General features: G+C 37.8%; 1 protein-coding gene across 1 annotated transcript in view; it reads right to left on the reverse strand.

The window, feature by feature from the left end:
* The window catches only part of dchs1b (dachsous cadherin-related 1b), a 93,102-nt gene extending 82,878 nt beyond the window's left edge, over positions 1 to 10,224 (reverse strand). The window contains exon 1 of the mRNA XM_058412013.1: positions 9,841 to 10,224. The gene's annotated coding sequence lies outside the window, so the exon portion shown is untranslated. The remainder of the gene's footprint in view (positions 1 to 9,840) is intronic.
* Between the last annotated feature and the right edge of the window lie 6,425 nt (positions 10,225 to 16,649).

Below are 16,649 nucleotides of genomic sequence, written 5' to 3' on the forward strand. Positions count from 1 at the left end.
TGATGGGACTTGTGTGTACTTAGCATAGGCAGACATTTTACACTGTGATGGCCAGGTTAGACCAAATGACTTTACTGGGGTGGCAATCTAACCTGAAACAAAATACTAATCCCCGTCCATTAGAAGCAATATAATGTGGCTACCATTTCTGTGTATGGCCTGAGTAGAATTCTCACATGAATATACATAGTTATATTATATAAAATTGCACACGAGCATTAAAAAGTCAATATAATTAGCTAAATGTTGATAACAACAAACTGAAGTAATCCAGTGTTCTGCTTCACTGTGGTCAGTGGGGCACTGGAATAGCTCATTTCTGTGTTAGCTAGCTAATCTTGCTTGTTCCTGCCATATGACAATGATGAAAGAACTTGGAAATGATTAAATAAACCAGAGATGTAGTAGTGGGAGTTCTGTTATTATTCAAACTAGCATATCAAACTAGCCTCATTACATTGGTAACCACACTGATTACTACTAATACTAATACTAATACTCCTAATAATGATCATGACGCTGTCGGTTGCAGAGAGTAGCATTGACCCCTTGCAGCATTAAGGTCCTAGGGTCAGTCCTGAGCTCAGGTTACTGTCTGTATTATCAGTTTTAGTTCCCTGTGGGAATCCTCCCAGTGTCCTAAAACATGCAGGTAGGTGGTACGGTTATGCTGAACTGCCACTAGGTATGACTATTGCCCTTGTGGGCCTAAAAATATTGGCTACGACTAAAATATTGTTAGAATTATGAACAGATTTTCAATAGCTTAAATGTAAAGCCACTTTAATAGATTTTTATCCAGAATGCATGAGGGGATTGTAACAGAGATTTTAAGGAATAGTTTATAGAGTGATCGGGAAAACTTAATCACCTAATTCCCCATGTGTGTATTAATTCTGTAGTCCTAACATGATGAATGTTCACTGAATGGGGCAACACAATCTAAGAAAAGTCAAAAGCTTCAAAACGATTTCAGTTCTGGAAACCTCTCCAAAATGGAGATGTGAATAAATGTAAAATGTAATAAAGAGAGGGAGAGAGAGAGAGAGAGAGAGAGAGAGAGCGGGAGAGAGAGAAAGAGAGAGAGAGAGAGAGAGAGAGAGAGAGAGAAAGAAAGCAAACAGAACACATGATTGTATGTTGGAACTGACAGCTCCACTCCTGTCACATATGGGAATGCAGACCACTGAGAGCCACAGGTGGCCAGATTTACAGATGCTATTTCATCTAGCACTAAAAAAAACACTACAGAGATTAGACAGTTGTACAGTTTTGGCTGGAAATTGGCCAAACCCCAAAGTTCAGCCTGCACTATATTGAGGAGGCATGCAGCTTGTCAGTGGAAGTGAGTTACTCCAAACCATACTGGCAAAAACCATGGACAATCACTTTAGACTATGTTTGTGCCCAGATTTTGCAATTTGTCCTTGTCAATACTCCTTTAGAATGTGCATCTATGCAAACCACAGTAGTGAAAAAGGGAAATTCCTAATAGTAAATCTGCAGTTCAATCTATTTGTCATTTGCTTAGTTTTGTTTCATATCTCTAGTAGTCTAGACCAGAAACTTTCAGCTTTGACTCATTTTACACTCCCTCTAGTGGTAAACAGGGGATGTTAACAAAAGATAATGAAGATAAAGAATGAAAACAAATTCCTCACAGGTATACTAATACTAATACTAGTATTCACCAGTGTGACCAGACCATACAGATGGACTGTCATATTGACCATCACAATATCATCCTATACACTCTTTACATTTTAGTTACATTTTCAGGTTCATGTGTTCTCACAGTCTTCATATTGGTCTAATATAAATAGACAGGTCAAGAAAGAGGATGCACAAGCTTGCTTAACTTAACTGAAGATCTTAACTGTTGGCCCACAGTCATTAGGACAATCTACCCACTGTAAGTGACCATTTTACCGATACTGACTTCACAAGGTTTTGTGTTAAATATTGTAATATTGACAGTTAAGTTGCAGTTGAAGGAATGACACCCCCTGCAGGCTCTGGTTAGGACTGCAGCAGCCTCAGTTTCTCCTTAATGCATGTAACAGACACAGTGGAAACACAGAGACCAATAGAAGCCAAGTTAAATAGGCTCCAGAGTCACGAATTACCAAACTACCTCCACATTCTTTCTTATATATTCTTATATTTAACAGCTTATTAAAATATGTCAGGGTCCCAACAGCCCTACGATCACATAGAATAAACAGGACAGACTAAGTGATTGACAGGGGCGTCTGAGGAAAACTAGCAGTGGGGGGCCTTTTCTGTTCACTGCATAACTACATGGCAGCACTTCAGCACTTCAATTGCCATCTCTGAACAGCTGGGGATCAGGATTTTTATGGTATGTAGTATGTATTAGACATATAGATTTTGGCGATACATGATATTTCCTTCTTTTAGTGTCTTCTTTTATTCTTATAACACAGTGTGACTTTATTGTAAAGAGAAATCACTGAAAATCTAGGATCAGTAGATAGAAGTTTACACATTAATCTTTAGCAAATGGAATACAGCTGATTAAGTTGAGAGGAAAGCTGTTCACACTCATCATCTCATGCTTACAAATTTGTTAGTTGGTTTTAAATAATTAGACTTTATCTTTTTCAGTGATCATTAACCGGACCTAAAACTGTGACAGAGCAGCCACTGATCTATTTCAATTTACATACTTAATCATCACTCCAGCTCATTCAGCATGAATCATTAAAAAGTGCTCTTTGTCTTAAACCCATAATATGTGAAATATATTTTAACAATAAACATATAAAAAATAAAGCTCTTGATATACTGTCTTCCAGAAGGTCTCATGTCATAATGCTGACATGGTGCAATGTGACATTCACATCCTAAAGCTGACGGGTTAAGGAATGCACCCCAATTCTCTGTCTAAGACTTGGACAAGCACAAAGCCTAAGCCTTCTGCATATAGCCTTCCAGCTGTCATCAGAGAATTAGTGTTGGGGCAAAGGTGGCAGACGTGCTCCTGGCCAGCAACAACTTTTACGGATGGAGACTGATCCTTTTACATCCATCTCAGTACTCTGAGCAGAGACAGCAGCTGTAGCGCTTCAACTGAGTTGAAGAACACAAAAATGTTGGGGATTTAGCATGCGTTAACATTTTATATATAGTGTATACAGTAGAGTATTGGAGGAAATATGTGTAGTGGCCTGTGAAACCTTTCACATGGTTACATTTTGGCATTTCTATGCCAGACTGTGCGGTTTTTTTTTTTTTCGGAACTGAAATACTGCATGTTTCTCTTTTCCACATACTGTATTTCAATCAAAAGTGAAGTTATATCGTTTTAAAATCCGGTTGCTCCCCAAAAGTGACAGAGACACAAACACACTGTGTAAAAAAATGAAAGAAAAAAACTGTGAGTGTCTTTCACTCACTGTCAGTAACAGCTTATCCATTTCAGGGTCTCAGTGGATCCAGAGTCCAGGAATATTGCGGGTGATAAAACCTTGACGGAACATCAACAGACCATCACAGGGCATTCATTCACACACTAGGTGTGGTTCACCTTAGTCACATTACAATACCTACTGGCGTGTTTCTTGGAGATGGGAGGAAACACAGACTATCAGTAGATTTAATTTGTATGTCAATTTAAATAAACTTAAATAAAATATAAAAAATAAATATGAACATGAAATGATCTTTTAACTCTCTACTGTTATACCCACCTTTATTCCTAGCTTACAACTATTCCCTTCTTTGAATAAAGGTTCTTTTTACTTGTCGAGATATTTGCATTAAAAAATTTATACTGTACATTATTTACATGTCTTAAATTAGAGATGTCTAAGTATGTTAGAAGCAGAAAAACCTAATCGTCCATCATTTTGGGAGCCTGAATTCACAAATAATGTCTTTAAGGAGAGCTGAATGGTTTTTGTATTTGTGTGACCTGTTTCTGACTTTTCAATAAGAGTATAGCAGGCAATAAAGTATGTCAATCTCACATCTCTAAAGAGTAGTAAAAAAGCAGATTTAATGCAGTATCTTATCTATAAGAACGTGTAAACATAGACCCATCTTGTTCTTGGCATGGACACATAATGCTTCCCTTAGAAATAGGAATTAGAAATCCCTTATTGCAATAAAGAAACGCTGGAGAGATTATGCCTCTGGGCACTATTACATGCTGCGAATTTCATTGTATAAATACCCTCTGTGCACTTCAGCAAACACTTCCTAACAGTAAATCATCAATATGGGCCTGAAATGCTACTGCAGGCCGGTGGAGCTTTATACGTGCCAGAACATGACTCAAGCTAGATCCACTTACAGACGATGTACATACAACCAGGCTGCAAAAAACACCACCTTCTGATATGTACACACACCCGCAAACTCTGTCAGGGTCAAGTGAAAAATGATGTCATGGTTTGATTAAATTTAGAGGCATACCAATGATGCAAAGCGGCAAGCGACAGTGCGGTGTAACACTTTTACGGACAGTTTTCCTACACTTTACACACACACATCGTTCACTTGTTTGCTTTTTTACAGCCTCTTGGTGAAGCACGTTTAATGGGATATGAAATTTCCTGAAAAAGCATCGTAACCACAGAAATGCAGAGCTGTGAACGTCAGGGCTTCCAACGTTTCCCCTTTAAACTGGAAGCAAGGCCAGAGGAAACAAAGCAAGGGTTTCAGGCAGTGACCCAACCAAGTCCAGGTGATACATATTTTATACCAGACTGCATGCTCCTGTGGGCCACTTGCTTTCACTGTAAACCTGAACTGTCTATGTTATCACTAGGCTAGATTCTCTGCACTTCCTTCCTTTAAATTTCTTTTAATTCAACCACTCCATTAAATATATATTCATCAATGCATGAAACACAGTGTCCTTTCTATATTGGAATGTTGAGATCATACTTTTATCCAGAACTGCGAAGCATCAACTAAGACTGAAACATAATGTTTGTTTTAGTCCTGACTAGCCTCCAAGAAAGTTACCACAGTATATCAAACATTTCCTCACTCTTATTGTCATGTATGGCACACCATTGTTCTATTCATACTTTCATAAATATTTATTAAAACTAAATCAGTAGAGTGAAAGTAGGTCAATAAACCAAAAATTTTGAACGGCAGAATATTTTTGTAAAGAGCTGCATTGTAATGAAGGAATCCATAGCCATAGTTCAGCTCATTTATTTTCTGCTCTTCTGATCAGTATTTGTATTTCAGTATTTCAATAGATTTTAATTGGTATAAACTGAATTGTTTAATTGCATTACACAGTAGACAGTTGTCCTCCCTGTTGGAAGCATGCATATCACCATGTGTGTGTGTGTGTGTGTATGTGTGTGTGTAAGAGAGAGAAGCGTGTGTGTAAGAGAGAGAGAGGAGAGAGAGAGAGAGTATCAATAGCTACTTAGTGAGTGACTGAGACAAATCTAAAACCAACTGCGGTTTCCATGTTGTGATCAGGGCTGGATTCATTCCTGCACAATTGTGGTGGGAGGCATGATCTCTTGAGAAATAAAACTTAAAACTTAAAAGGAAAACAGAGACAGCGAAAGAGACGAGGTCATTGAATTATTAACAAGCAAGGACCGTCTGGTTATTGGAGATGTCAAGATGTTAAACACAGGAATTGTGGTATATCAGGTTCTTGTGTCCTCTGTTCACATTGCATCCTTTTGAAATAATCCTGTGATGTCTGGATCAGGCCCTGTTTCTCTGAGCTATTAAACAGCATGCAATCAGATTACATTTCAGATTATAGGAAGAAAACGACTGGCTTAACATGATATACTTCGGTGTATTTATGTGCTCTTATGACTTTAATAAAACAGACTTGCTAATGTGCAGTAGGCATATATTCTAGATACAGTATACAGTGGAGGTTTCATCACACTTTTACCTATTTTCTGGCCTGCCTGATGTATTGAAACTGGAGTGAAATTCTGGGTGCTCAGCAATACTGTTAATGATGTGAACACAAAAGTGAACACTTTTTTTTTAGAGTTACTTTGTTGTTCTTTCAGTAAACTTGAATTTTGCTGCTATAATGCGGGGAAAAAAAGATTTATATCTTTGCCTGGTTCAGTTTTTCATAATATTATATTTAAGATAATGTATTGAAATTCCTACTGAGTACAAATGGAGAGAATAAGCAAGTGTACTTTTTCACACGTTTGCCAAATGAAATCTGACTTTACCGGCATATATGTGAGTAATGGGAGGATATTAAAATGGAACATGTGAATAATATGGTGGAGGGTCTCATTAATCTCAGTCTAGATCTGGCTTTAGGGCTGAGATTATGCTTTATTAATTTTTTTTTTCTTTTACCAAAGCTACAAATAAAAGTCCAGAGACTCTCCAAAACTAAACTCCACAACTGTTAGTGGAAAATTCTAGTCTTTGTACTGATTTAAGACCGGTTCTGGCATGGTAAATTCAAGGACAGGTCATCAACTAAGCAAACTATTTTACTGGATTGAACTAAACACTCAAAGTGTTACTCAATGGATAAACTAATAAATGGATAAACTTAAAAATGTAGCTTGCCATCCAGTCATGTTAGCTGCTTATCTGGACACAAATCAAGAACTTTCATGTAGCTGAAACATTACAAATTTTAGTTCAATAGTCCTTAATGTATTCACCCTGTAGTAAAAAGATCATCATAAAACTTCCACACTGTGCAGTCTACATTCATTACTCTATAGGAAATGAATAGGAACTATGCCTCAGCAAAGGTTCACAGAACTTGAGCAAACTCAGGCCTTATCTCCAAGCATTCTGTTTCCAGACCATTTGCCTGAAGTTAGGCTTAAGCTCAATGCCCATTACCAGAGCAAAACACTACCAGAGCCAGTCACTCAGCTTTCTTTTCAAGGTCAGTCACTCAGCTCAAAGCTATTTAACTAAAATAAAGTTTGCTCCATTACCTAATGGAGCAGTTGATTAGACGAACCAGTATTGGCTCCTGTGACTTTCATTTTTTTCTGAGTTACTTTGGGGATTTATTGCACGTTGACTAAGTCAAAGTACCTCTCCCTCCTCATACTTGCACATCAACAGACTTTAGCATTTCAACCAAACCTTGGTGAGAAATGTTCTTCCACTTGAGTCCAACACCCCTTTATTACTGAATACTATGCACACACACTTAGCAGAAGACAAATAAACCACATTTAAAATGTCAATGAAATCACACTTAATAAAAATACATCATTACCTTATTATCCATTTACCATTACCTTATTATGTGTAAGATTTACAATGTTTAATGAGACTACAGGAGAACAACACTATCCTGAAGCATTTAGACCTAATAGCTTTTGCTTTCGCAAGTGTGCCAGCGAGCTGGCAGTGTAGCCGAACTATAGAAAGAAACAGATTAAAATGGAATGATTTGCAGACATGAAACCTTTTAGTGTTAGACTGCAGAATTGTTTTGGTTCATGTGGTAAGAGGCTAATGATCAAGAAAAGAAGAAAAAGAACATCTCACGGATGCCGTAAGCAAGTGGGGAGGGTTGAAGTTTCTTGTGTAATTCTTGTGTAAATGTTTGCCCCCAGCTACTTAAGGCAGAAGATCAGATGTAGATCTCACTCCTGTCATCTGTTACTCATTCTAGTGTGTGTGTGTGTGTGTGTCTGTGTGTGTGTGTGGTGTATTTGTGTTTATGTGAGTGTATGTGATTGTCCGGCTGCATTTCCTGACATAAGTATTTAGTATTTAACATTGAGTCTTTTTGACATTAGTGGTGAATTAGTGGTGACTGACAGCAGTTTATGTCACAAAAGATAACTGACTGAAAGGGAGTGATGGTCAGTACTTTTGTAAGAGTTAGGGTTAGGGTAGGGTAATCAGTAAATGAGGGCAAAATTGTTTCACTTCCAATTCCATTCTTTATCAGAAGCAGCAGCACAAATAAGGGGGGGGGCATTTTAATCAAAATGCTGGTGAACTAATGATAATAATAATAATAATAATAATAATAATAATAATAATAATAATAATAATAATAACATCCTAACACACCCTAGCCTGTGGTTTAATCTAGCATGTGTGTCCCAGTAACACTAAAAGCCTTCAGTCCTTAATAAGAGCAGCTCTGTGATCAGCATCCAAGTGATGACGGGTAGCAGTACTAACAGACTGCCCCTTACTGGGCACTGTTATATTTTATAGCTCTGCGGTCTGCAACCCACGCTGGGAATGCACATGTGCTCTATACTTCCTGACCTCACATGTGCTTACAGTATCTTCTAAACTAATATTGAGACCTCCAGAAGATTAGATAGGCTTTGTTTTTACCTTACACCCAAAACATTTGATATCAGTATTTATATCAATGTCATAGAACGGCACTCCCATCTGGAGTGTATTCCCAAACTTAGTGTTCCCTGCATAGGCTCGGATCTGTCCATGACTCTAACCGGAATTAGGAGGTTGCTGTAAATGAATGGATGAATTAATATGCACGTTACTGTTTTCTACCAGTTGGCGCAGTAGGTGGGATGGCTATCTTACAACACCAGGCTCCCTAGTATGATCCTGACCTTGTGCTACTATATATGTGGAGTTTCTGTATGTATTCTCCCCATGTATGTGTGAGATTTCTCTGGGTTCTCCATCCTCCCAAAAACAAGCCAGCAGGTGGACTGACAACTCTAAATTACCCTACGTGTCAAAGTGTGTATGAATAGTGACCTCTGTTTGCCTGGCATACCTTCCAATGTATATATCCAGTGTAAATATAGCCTGCATAGTTTTATAGCTTGTTAATATTCAAAGCGTTTTGAGATGCCATTGTTCACACTGTAGAGACACTGTAGATGATTTATCAGTGTCTCCCAAGATGTTAGCTGTCATCCATAGCCATCTGAGGTGTCCGTGCAAGCCGAAAGAGTTCTACAACCCTTCAGAAGGCATCACAGCACAGCCGAGCAGTAGCCACGGCCAGTGCTGAGGCATACAAATGCGGTCAGAAAATGACCATATGTTTCTCATTATGACGAGAGTCGGTTTTCCAGGCAAGTCCCTTCGGTAGAAAAAAGGATCACTCCTTGACCACTTAGACTGAGCACAGACAAGTTTACCTGGGGACTGGTATTGCGGCGGACTCCCTCTCTCCTTGAAATGAAACTGCCCTACAAATAATGACTTGGAGAAGGAAATGAAATTCAATTTTCATTTGTTCAAGGCACCATCTTATTTTAAATCCAAATTTTAAAGAGACCGGTAATTCACAATAATCAATAAATCAATATGCTTACCTATTTGCATAACTGATCAATCTATAATGTCTGTTTGAGCATATGAGATCATACAAGACTAAGAAGGAGTATAAAAGGTGTTTTAAAAGTACTCAAACACACTCAAAGCGTGAAAATAAAGAGATCATATTAAACTGTTTCATCTCTTTGTAAAGATCACTGCTGCTGTCCTGATCATTATCAGACTAAACCGCTCCCCTGCAGCTAATCCAAGCAAAATGCTCGAGGTTGAATGAACACTTACAGTGCTCATTAATGTCCATCTGGACTGTCTTGAATGCATGAATGCTTATGCAGCGTACGTGTTAAAGGGTTTTGCTATTAAAGCTCAGAGATGCTGGGATGAATGAAGCCGCTCCTACTAGTCTGATAAGCTATTCACCCTTTTGACTGCCTGGAGGTGGAAATGCATGAATGGGAAAGACACTACCAATAGCTCACGCGCCGCACGTCGATAAAGCACATAAAGCGAGTTCTGATGCACTGTAAAAGCACACCGCTACACATTTCCATGCATCTTAGCCTAGTCTGTAGAAAGATACTGAATGAAGCATCTGCTTACATGCATGGGATCAAGGCTCGTACTGGTGGTCCCCTTGTTCCTCCACAAACCCTTCTCGGATGCTGATGTGTCCCCAGCAAGAAAAAAAAAAAACAAAACCCAGACGCTTTTACAGATCCAGGCTAAAATCCATGTCCACAGCAAATGTGATCTCTGATCTCTGTTCCTTTTCCAGCTCAGTCTGCCAGAAAAACGCGCTTGCGTTTCAGCCACAAATAACGGATCTCCACTCCAGCGTGCCACCCGTCAGGTGCGCGTAAATGCCGTGCAGGCTGAACAGCCCCGAGTCTTTTCACCCCGTATAAAAAAAAAGAGGCCACTGGGTCCTACGGACCGTCCTGTTTCACGCCTATCAACGGGGACGTTAACAGGCGCCTCCGTATAACGGTCCAGCACGAGCGTCTAATTCAGCAGAGCGCGAGCGCGCAGGGAAATCTGACACGGCGACAAGGCCCCGCCCCCTCTGATTAGAGCCGCTAATGTATTAGACACGTGGGGAGTCACACAAAAGAGGGGGAAAGCGGAGAGAAAGAAAAGAGCTGCACTAGGAGAAAAAAAGGAAGGCGGTTCTGCTTAAGCTTTGGTGCCACCATGCTCTGCCGCGAAGAAATGATTTTCAAGACAAAGAGCCAGACGAGAAGGTGTTAGGAGGTCTAAGAGTGCATGATGCTGAATGCATTGCAAACGTAGGCCTATGTCTTAATAATAATAATAATAATAATAATAATAATAATAATAATAATAACAATAATAATTGATGATGATGATCATCTACTATTGTGTAGAGGTGAAAAAACTGTCTGTGTATGACAAAGACAGCAATCCAAAAACAGCAAAAGAACAAAAAAGTAAAAAAAATTTTGCCACAAAAAATGGCAGCATCTCGAAGAAATTTAACAGATATGTGAGGAACAAAGGGGGAATATTACAAGTGAAATGATCCAAAAGCTGCATAGAGAGCATGAAAGATTTAGTTCATGGAAAAAAAGAAAAAAAAAACATTGTCGGGTGATCGCACAAGTTATTACAAGATATTATATTGAGAAGAGAAAATGGAATTTGCAGTTTTAACTGAGAGTTTGACAGATAATTTAGATATATTTCCCCCCCAAGCTATTAATATCTTAACATAATACTATTTGACCACTTTCATTTTTTTGAAGAAAGCTGGACTGACAGTGACATCTGTGAGAAGACAATTTTGTTGGCTTAAATAAATTACTTTCTATTAAATCTCTTAACTTTAATTTGAAACTATTTTGTTTTAAGGGAATGCAAACAGTCCACCTAAATGTTGCATATGTAGCATATAAACCTGCTAATAGTATTGTTTATATTATAAATATATTGCACAATACAAAAAAAAAAAATACTCTGCGGAATTAATATGTGACTTCAAGGGGATTAAGTGGTACTAAGGACATATGGCATGTCCTTGCAGGAGTTAATTCAACACAAGTAATTTGTCCATTCTTATGCTTTACATTAATTAATAGTATCTTTGATTATTTCATATCAACAGTTACACACTCACCATATCAACTATTATACACATCTTCAATCGGTTTATGTCGAGCAGATACACTGCAAGTTATTGTGAATGGTCTGTTATCATACAAAGTATACTATATTTTCATGAGAGCATTAATATAAATGTGTCATTTGAATTATTGCTATTGTCATAGCTGATGTTATAGAAAATTAATCAACTCCTGGCCCACTGGAACTGTAAATTTAACAGTATTGGGGTATAAATAACATATAAAATATACAAATATTACATTCATTTCAGTCATTTTCTATGATTTAGGATGTTTTGCAGTGTTTCTGTCACATTTGGCTAGAAAGACACCTCTGCTGTCTGTATGAATATAAATAGAAATTATATTCTTTCTCTTTTTCCTTAAGAGCATTTCACAGCCCTTGAGCACAGGCTGTACACCATCCCTTCCTCCCTCTCTCCCCATGTTCTGGCCCAGTGAAGGCAGAATAAGGCTGACCTAAAATCCAAATTGATTAATGGCCATGCTGTCCTGCTGATGTTCCTGGTGCTTCTTAATTTCACTTTCACACCATTTGAGATTGAGCTTAATACACAATGATGCTATAGACAAAAAAAAAAACACTTTATTTTGCCTTATTTGACCAACAACTCTTATTGACAATGAATAACATTGATTATCTCATTGCAAAGGGACTTAAAATGGGAAATATTATGCAGCAAGTAAACAGTCAGTTCCCAAAGATGATATGTTGGAAGCAGGAACAATGGACAAGCAAAAGATCTGAACGACATTGACATGGGGCAAAATTTAATGACTAGACAACTGAGTCAAATATAGGCTGTCAGGTCAGATCCCACAGAAGAGCTACTTAATGCTGGCTATGATAGAGTGCCCATGCCTACCCCTGTCCACCACTGAGGTGCCAATACTAAGCATGTGAGAATGAGAACTGACCATGTAGCAATTGTAGAAGGTTACCTGGCCAGATGAATCATGTTTTCTTTTGCATCATTTGGACAGCCAAGTGCGTGTGCGTCACTTACCTGGGTAAGAGATGGCTCCATGATGGGAAGAAAGCTAGGCAGTGGAAGGATTTTGATGCTATGGGCAATGTTCTGTTGGGTAATCTTGGGTCCTGGCATTTATATGGATGTGACTTTGACACGTATCACCCTTCTCAAAAACACATCTTCATGAAAACAGTACTCCATAAAGGCAAGTTGCCTGTTTCCTACATCCTGCCACACTACAAATATTGTTCAGGCATGCTTTGAGGAAAGATTTAAAGGTGTTGACTTGACCTCCATATTCCTCAGAATTTGTGGGAAGTGCTGGTTTCATGAAGGCTCCACTTCACAACTTACAGGACATAAATGATCCCTTGGTGTCCAATACCACAGCACATCTTCAGAGGTCTTGTGGAGTCCATGCCTTGACAGGTCAGAGCTGTTTTGGTAGCACACTGTGGACCCACACAATATTAGGCAGGTGGTTTTAATGTTATGGATGACTGACATATATCAGCAGTCATAAATGACTCGGTCACTGTGAAATCATTTGGTTCTGCTTCAGTTGGAGTTAATGATGGTTCTCGTCTGCTTTTCTGTAGAACCTTTTACATAAGGTAAGTTCAACATTTTTAATGGACATTTACAAGCTAGGATAAAGATGACTCATACATCTTTATATATATATATATATATATATATATATATATATATATATATATATATATATATATATATATATATATATATATATATATATATATAAAGATTTTTATCTTTTATTTTATATATATAAAATCGTTGATAATATAACTATGATTTAGGCTTCAAAGAAGTTCCACAAAAGTTACAGGACCGTTTTGTGAGAAAGAGATCTCTTTTTACATTATCAGTGCATCAGCTGGCTAGATTCCACCCAGTCACGTTCTTTTATCTGATATACACTTCCTTCAGCTCACAGGCAGCAATGAGGTCACTCACAGTGCTTCTAAGAGGGAAAGGGACTTATCTTCCATCTCGCCATCACAGCAGACCATTTCAAAATCTCAGCCTGCAATGCTAAGTGACCACAGTGACCAAAAGCAGTGACAAAGATGTGCACATCTAAAAATCCCAAAGGTTGAATTATTTGCTACAGTGTGGTGAGTACAGATGGACTCATTTGAACACAATGGGTGTTAATTAAACACTGGGAATTTTAAGTAATCTTTATTATGAGTGTGGCTTGAAATGGGTCGGTAAAGCAGCTTTTACAAATCACCTTAGTGTGTTGCTTTAGGAAAGTCATGCAGTGAGGTTCACTCAGGTCATGGCAAGGAGAGCTATATTGATGTCAGTCTCTAAACATGACGCTCATGTGTTACCACAGTTCAGCAGCTCTTGGTGGTCACTTTGATTAAAGTGTCACTTCGGATAAAATAAAGTATTACTTGTACTGAAATCAGTCAGCGCAGTGATGTATGAGCCAAATGATTACAAATAGCAAATTTCACATACAGTTTAGCAGGTAGGCAGTTTACTGTGAAATTGTTTTTCATTTGAACTAAAAATTATCTATGGACAGTGCAGGAATGCAATAGCTGGAGCTTTCTGAAATGACAGGGAAAATGATTGCTTTGTTCTTATGATTCCCACTCTCACAATAAGCTGTAAGCATTTTGTTGTAACCCATTACATGTTAATCGAAATACACAGAAAAAAACTAGCAAATGGCAATATAAACATGTATACACTTTGTATTGCCTTTTTGCAGGTGCTCTTGATGCAATTGAAATGATCATGTCCGAGAAACCCCACAAAACCTCAGAAGCATGACATACATGCAGGTAACTTTCCTTACGTATGTATTGTCATGTTTTTATCTTAAGTTGCTGACTTGAATAGAATAGTTGAATAGTTAATGGTGAATTGATGTATAGATTGGTAATGTTGTGTTACAATTCATTTTAAAATGAAAAAGTGCTGTGTTATATATTTAGGTGAGGCTTGGTACTTGAAAAACTTTGTTGTGGGTTTACTATTGTGGGTGTTGTAAACCTAAATCACTGATTCACTGAATCACTGATTTTCCGCCATAGCTCAGTTTCTGAAACCGCCCTTTCTCTTGCTTGATGATATTTACTTCCTGTTTCCCCTCGTATACTCCACTGAGATACTTAGGCAGCTTCATCCTATTCTTAGGCTAAAAGGTAATGACAGAAATAGTTGTGGGAACAGAAGAAGGAACAGGAAAGGGCAGATGCTCAGCAATGCTGCCCGCTGATGACACTAACGTCAACCTTATTGTGGACTAAACTGGGCAACGTTGATTGAGAGTGTTGACTCACAACTTGTGCACACAGATGTTTTCTTCTCTTCTCAAAGATATAAAAGCCAGAAGTACTTTAGATGTCACAATCCCTCAGTGCCAAAACTCTTTTTTAATACTCTGATTTACATAACAAGCAAAGGATTATTAAAATCCTTGCATTGTAAATGATATGTGCACTTGGTTTTCATCTCACTTGACATTTATCATTAATAAAAGTTTATTTTTTTAAATCATATGTATTCCTTTGCAATATAATAATATTATTTAACCATCCAGAATCTTTGGAAGTAGGGAAGTATGGCAGGAAAGCTCATCTGTATTGTCTGCCATCATCTTCATGATTCAGCACTGACACGTTTCCCTCTTAAATTTATCTTTAAAAATAAAATGAGTGTGAGAAATGACTTAGCTCCAGGTTTCCAGTCAGGATTTGTGTGGGAAAGAGTGGTATAATGTAACTGGAACTCAGACGTACACTTGAAGCTGACAGATTACACACATACACATATGTGTATTAGACTCTTTAGCCGATAATAAGTAAAGGTTATTTAAATATTGGTGGGGTCTGTGGTATTCAGTCTTTATTTATTTGCCACATAAAGATTACAGCACAGAGGAATTCTTTTCTTTGAATATCGCAGGTTGTTAGGAAGTCAGGGTCAGAGCAGAGGGTCAGGCATGATATGGCACCACTGGAGCAGAGAAGATTAAAGGCTTTGGTCAAGGGCCCAACAGTGGCAGTTTGGCAGTGCTGGGGCACAAACCCCTGACCTTTTGATCAGTAATCCAGAGCCTTAACCGTTGAGCCACCACTGTGCCAAGTTATGTTATGAAGGGATGTTCAGGATATTTCAGTTTAATGAGGGCTGGTATTCTTAATATGGCTAGCCATAGATGCAGTCAAAGCAATGTATCTCCTTTAAAGCACCAGAGAAGTACAGAATATTATTTTCTTGCTCTTTTGCAGCATATACAATGCCACTCAATATAGTCCAACTGAATGAAATTAGTACTTTGTTCTGCTCAATGAGAAACTCAGAAAATGATTTTCCACTCCATCCAGTCCTTTTTTTTTTTTTTAGCTTTTGCATCCTGTGCTCATTTCCCCTCATTCACATCCATTTCTTATTCTCCTGGTGAGGAATTGATGGATAAGTAGTTAACTGCTCATTCCTTGTAATTATTCATTTCCATTTTACGGCGACTTTGGGTTTGGAGGTGCAGGCCCCAGATTATAGGACTGAGGTTTTTACATACAAGACAAGAAGTTTCGGTACTCAGTAGGAAGCTGGTTTTGATATCACCTTCTCCCTTATTGTACTGTTTTAATAACTAATACAGTCATCATCCTCTCAGGAGGATATATTTGTAAAAGAGAGGACACCATTTACATCATTTCCTCTTTACCCCTATGCAACAGAGGTGTTCTCACATAAACTTGTGCAGGATGGTTTCCATTGTCCAGTTGGGACAAGAACTTAACAAGACAATGCAGAGATGATCATGTGACATGCTGTGCGGCAAAACATGATAATTTGGCCAATTGTTCTGGACCTACATTTCATGTCTTCTGCATTCATCTCAAATTCTTTTTTTTTAATTCAATTTCTTAATTCCTTTGTGCAAAACATGTAATGTCAGTTAAACAAAGTACATCAATAGAAAGACAAAATCATTTAAATTAAATTCAAATTAAAATATCATGATCAGAATTATATGTTTCTACACCTACTGCTAATCATTTCAATTTTAAAATTAATTTTATTCCATTGGCAGGTAATGCTAATTTCAAACACTTATTTCTAGAAAGATGTGAAATTAGCCAAAAGTGTTTACCGTGTGCAGAAAAAAGGACTATGAAATTCTTATTTGCATGTTTTTCCTCAGGATTTTACATAAAATACACGGACATTGCAAAACCATAAAAAATAGATACATTTGATTATACTTGCCTATGTAATGCTTCTAGTTATTTAACTCTACTTT

This window comes from Hemibagrus wyckioides, linkage group LG16 (genome assembly GCF_019097595.1).
Source record: "Hemibagrus wyckioides isolate EC202008001 linkage group LG16, SWU_Hwy_1.0, whole genome shotgun sequence".
Classification (NCBI taxonomy): domain Eukaryota; kingdom Metazoa; phylum Chordata; class Actinopteri; order Siluriformes; family Bagridae; genus Hemibagrus; species Hemibagrus wyckioides.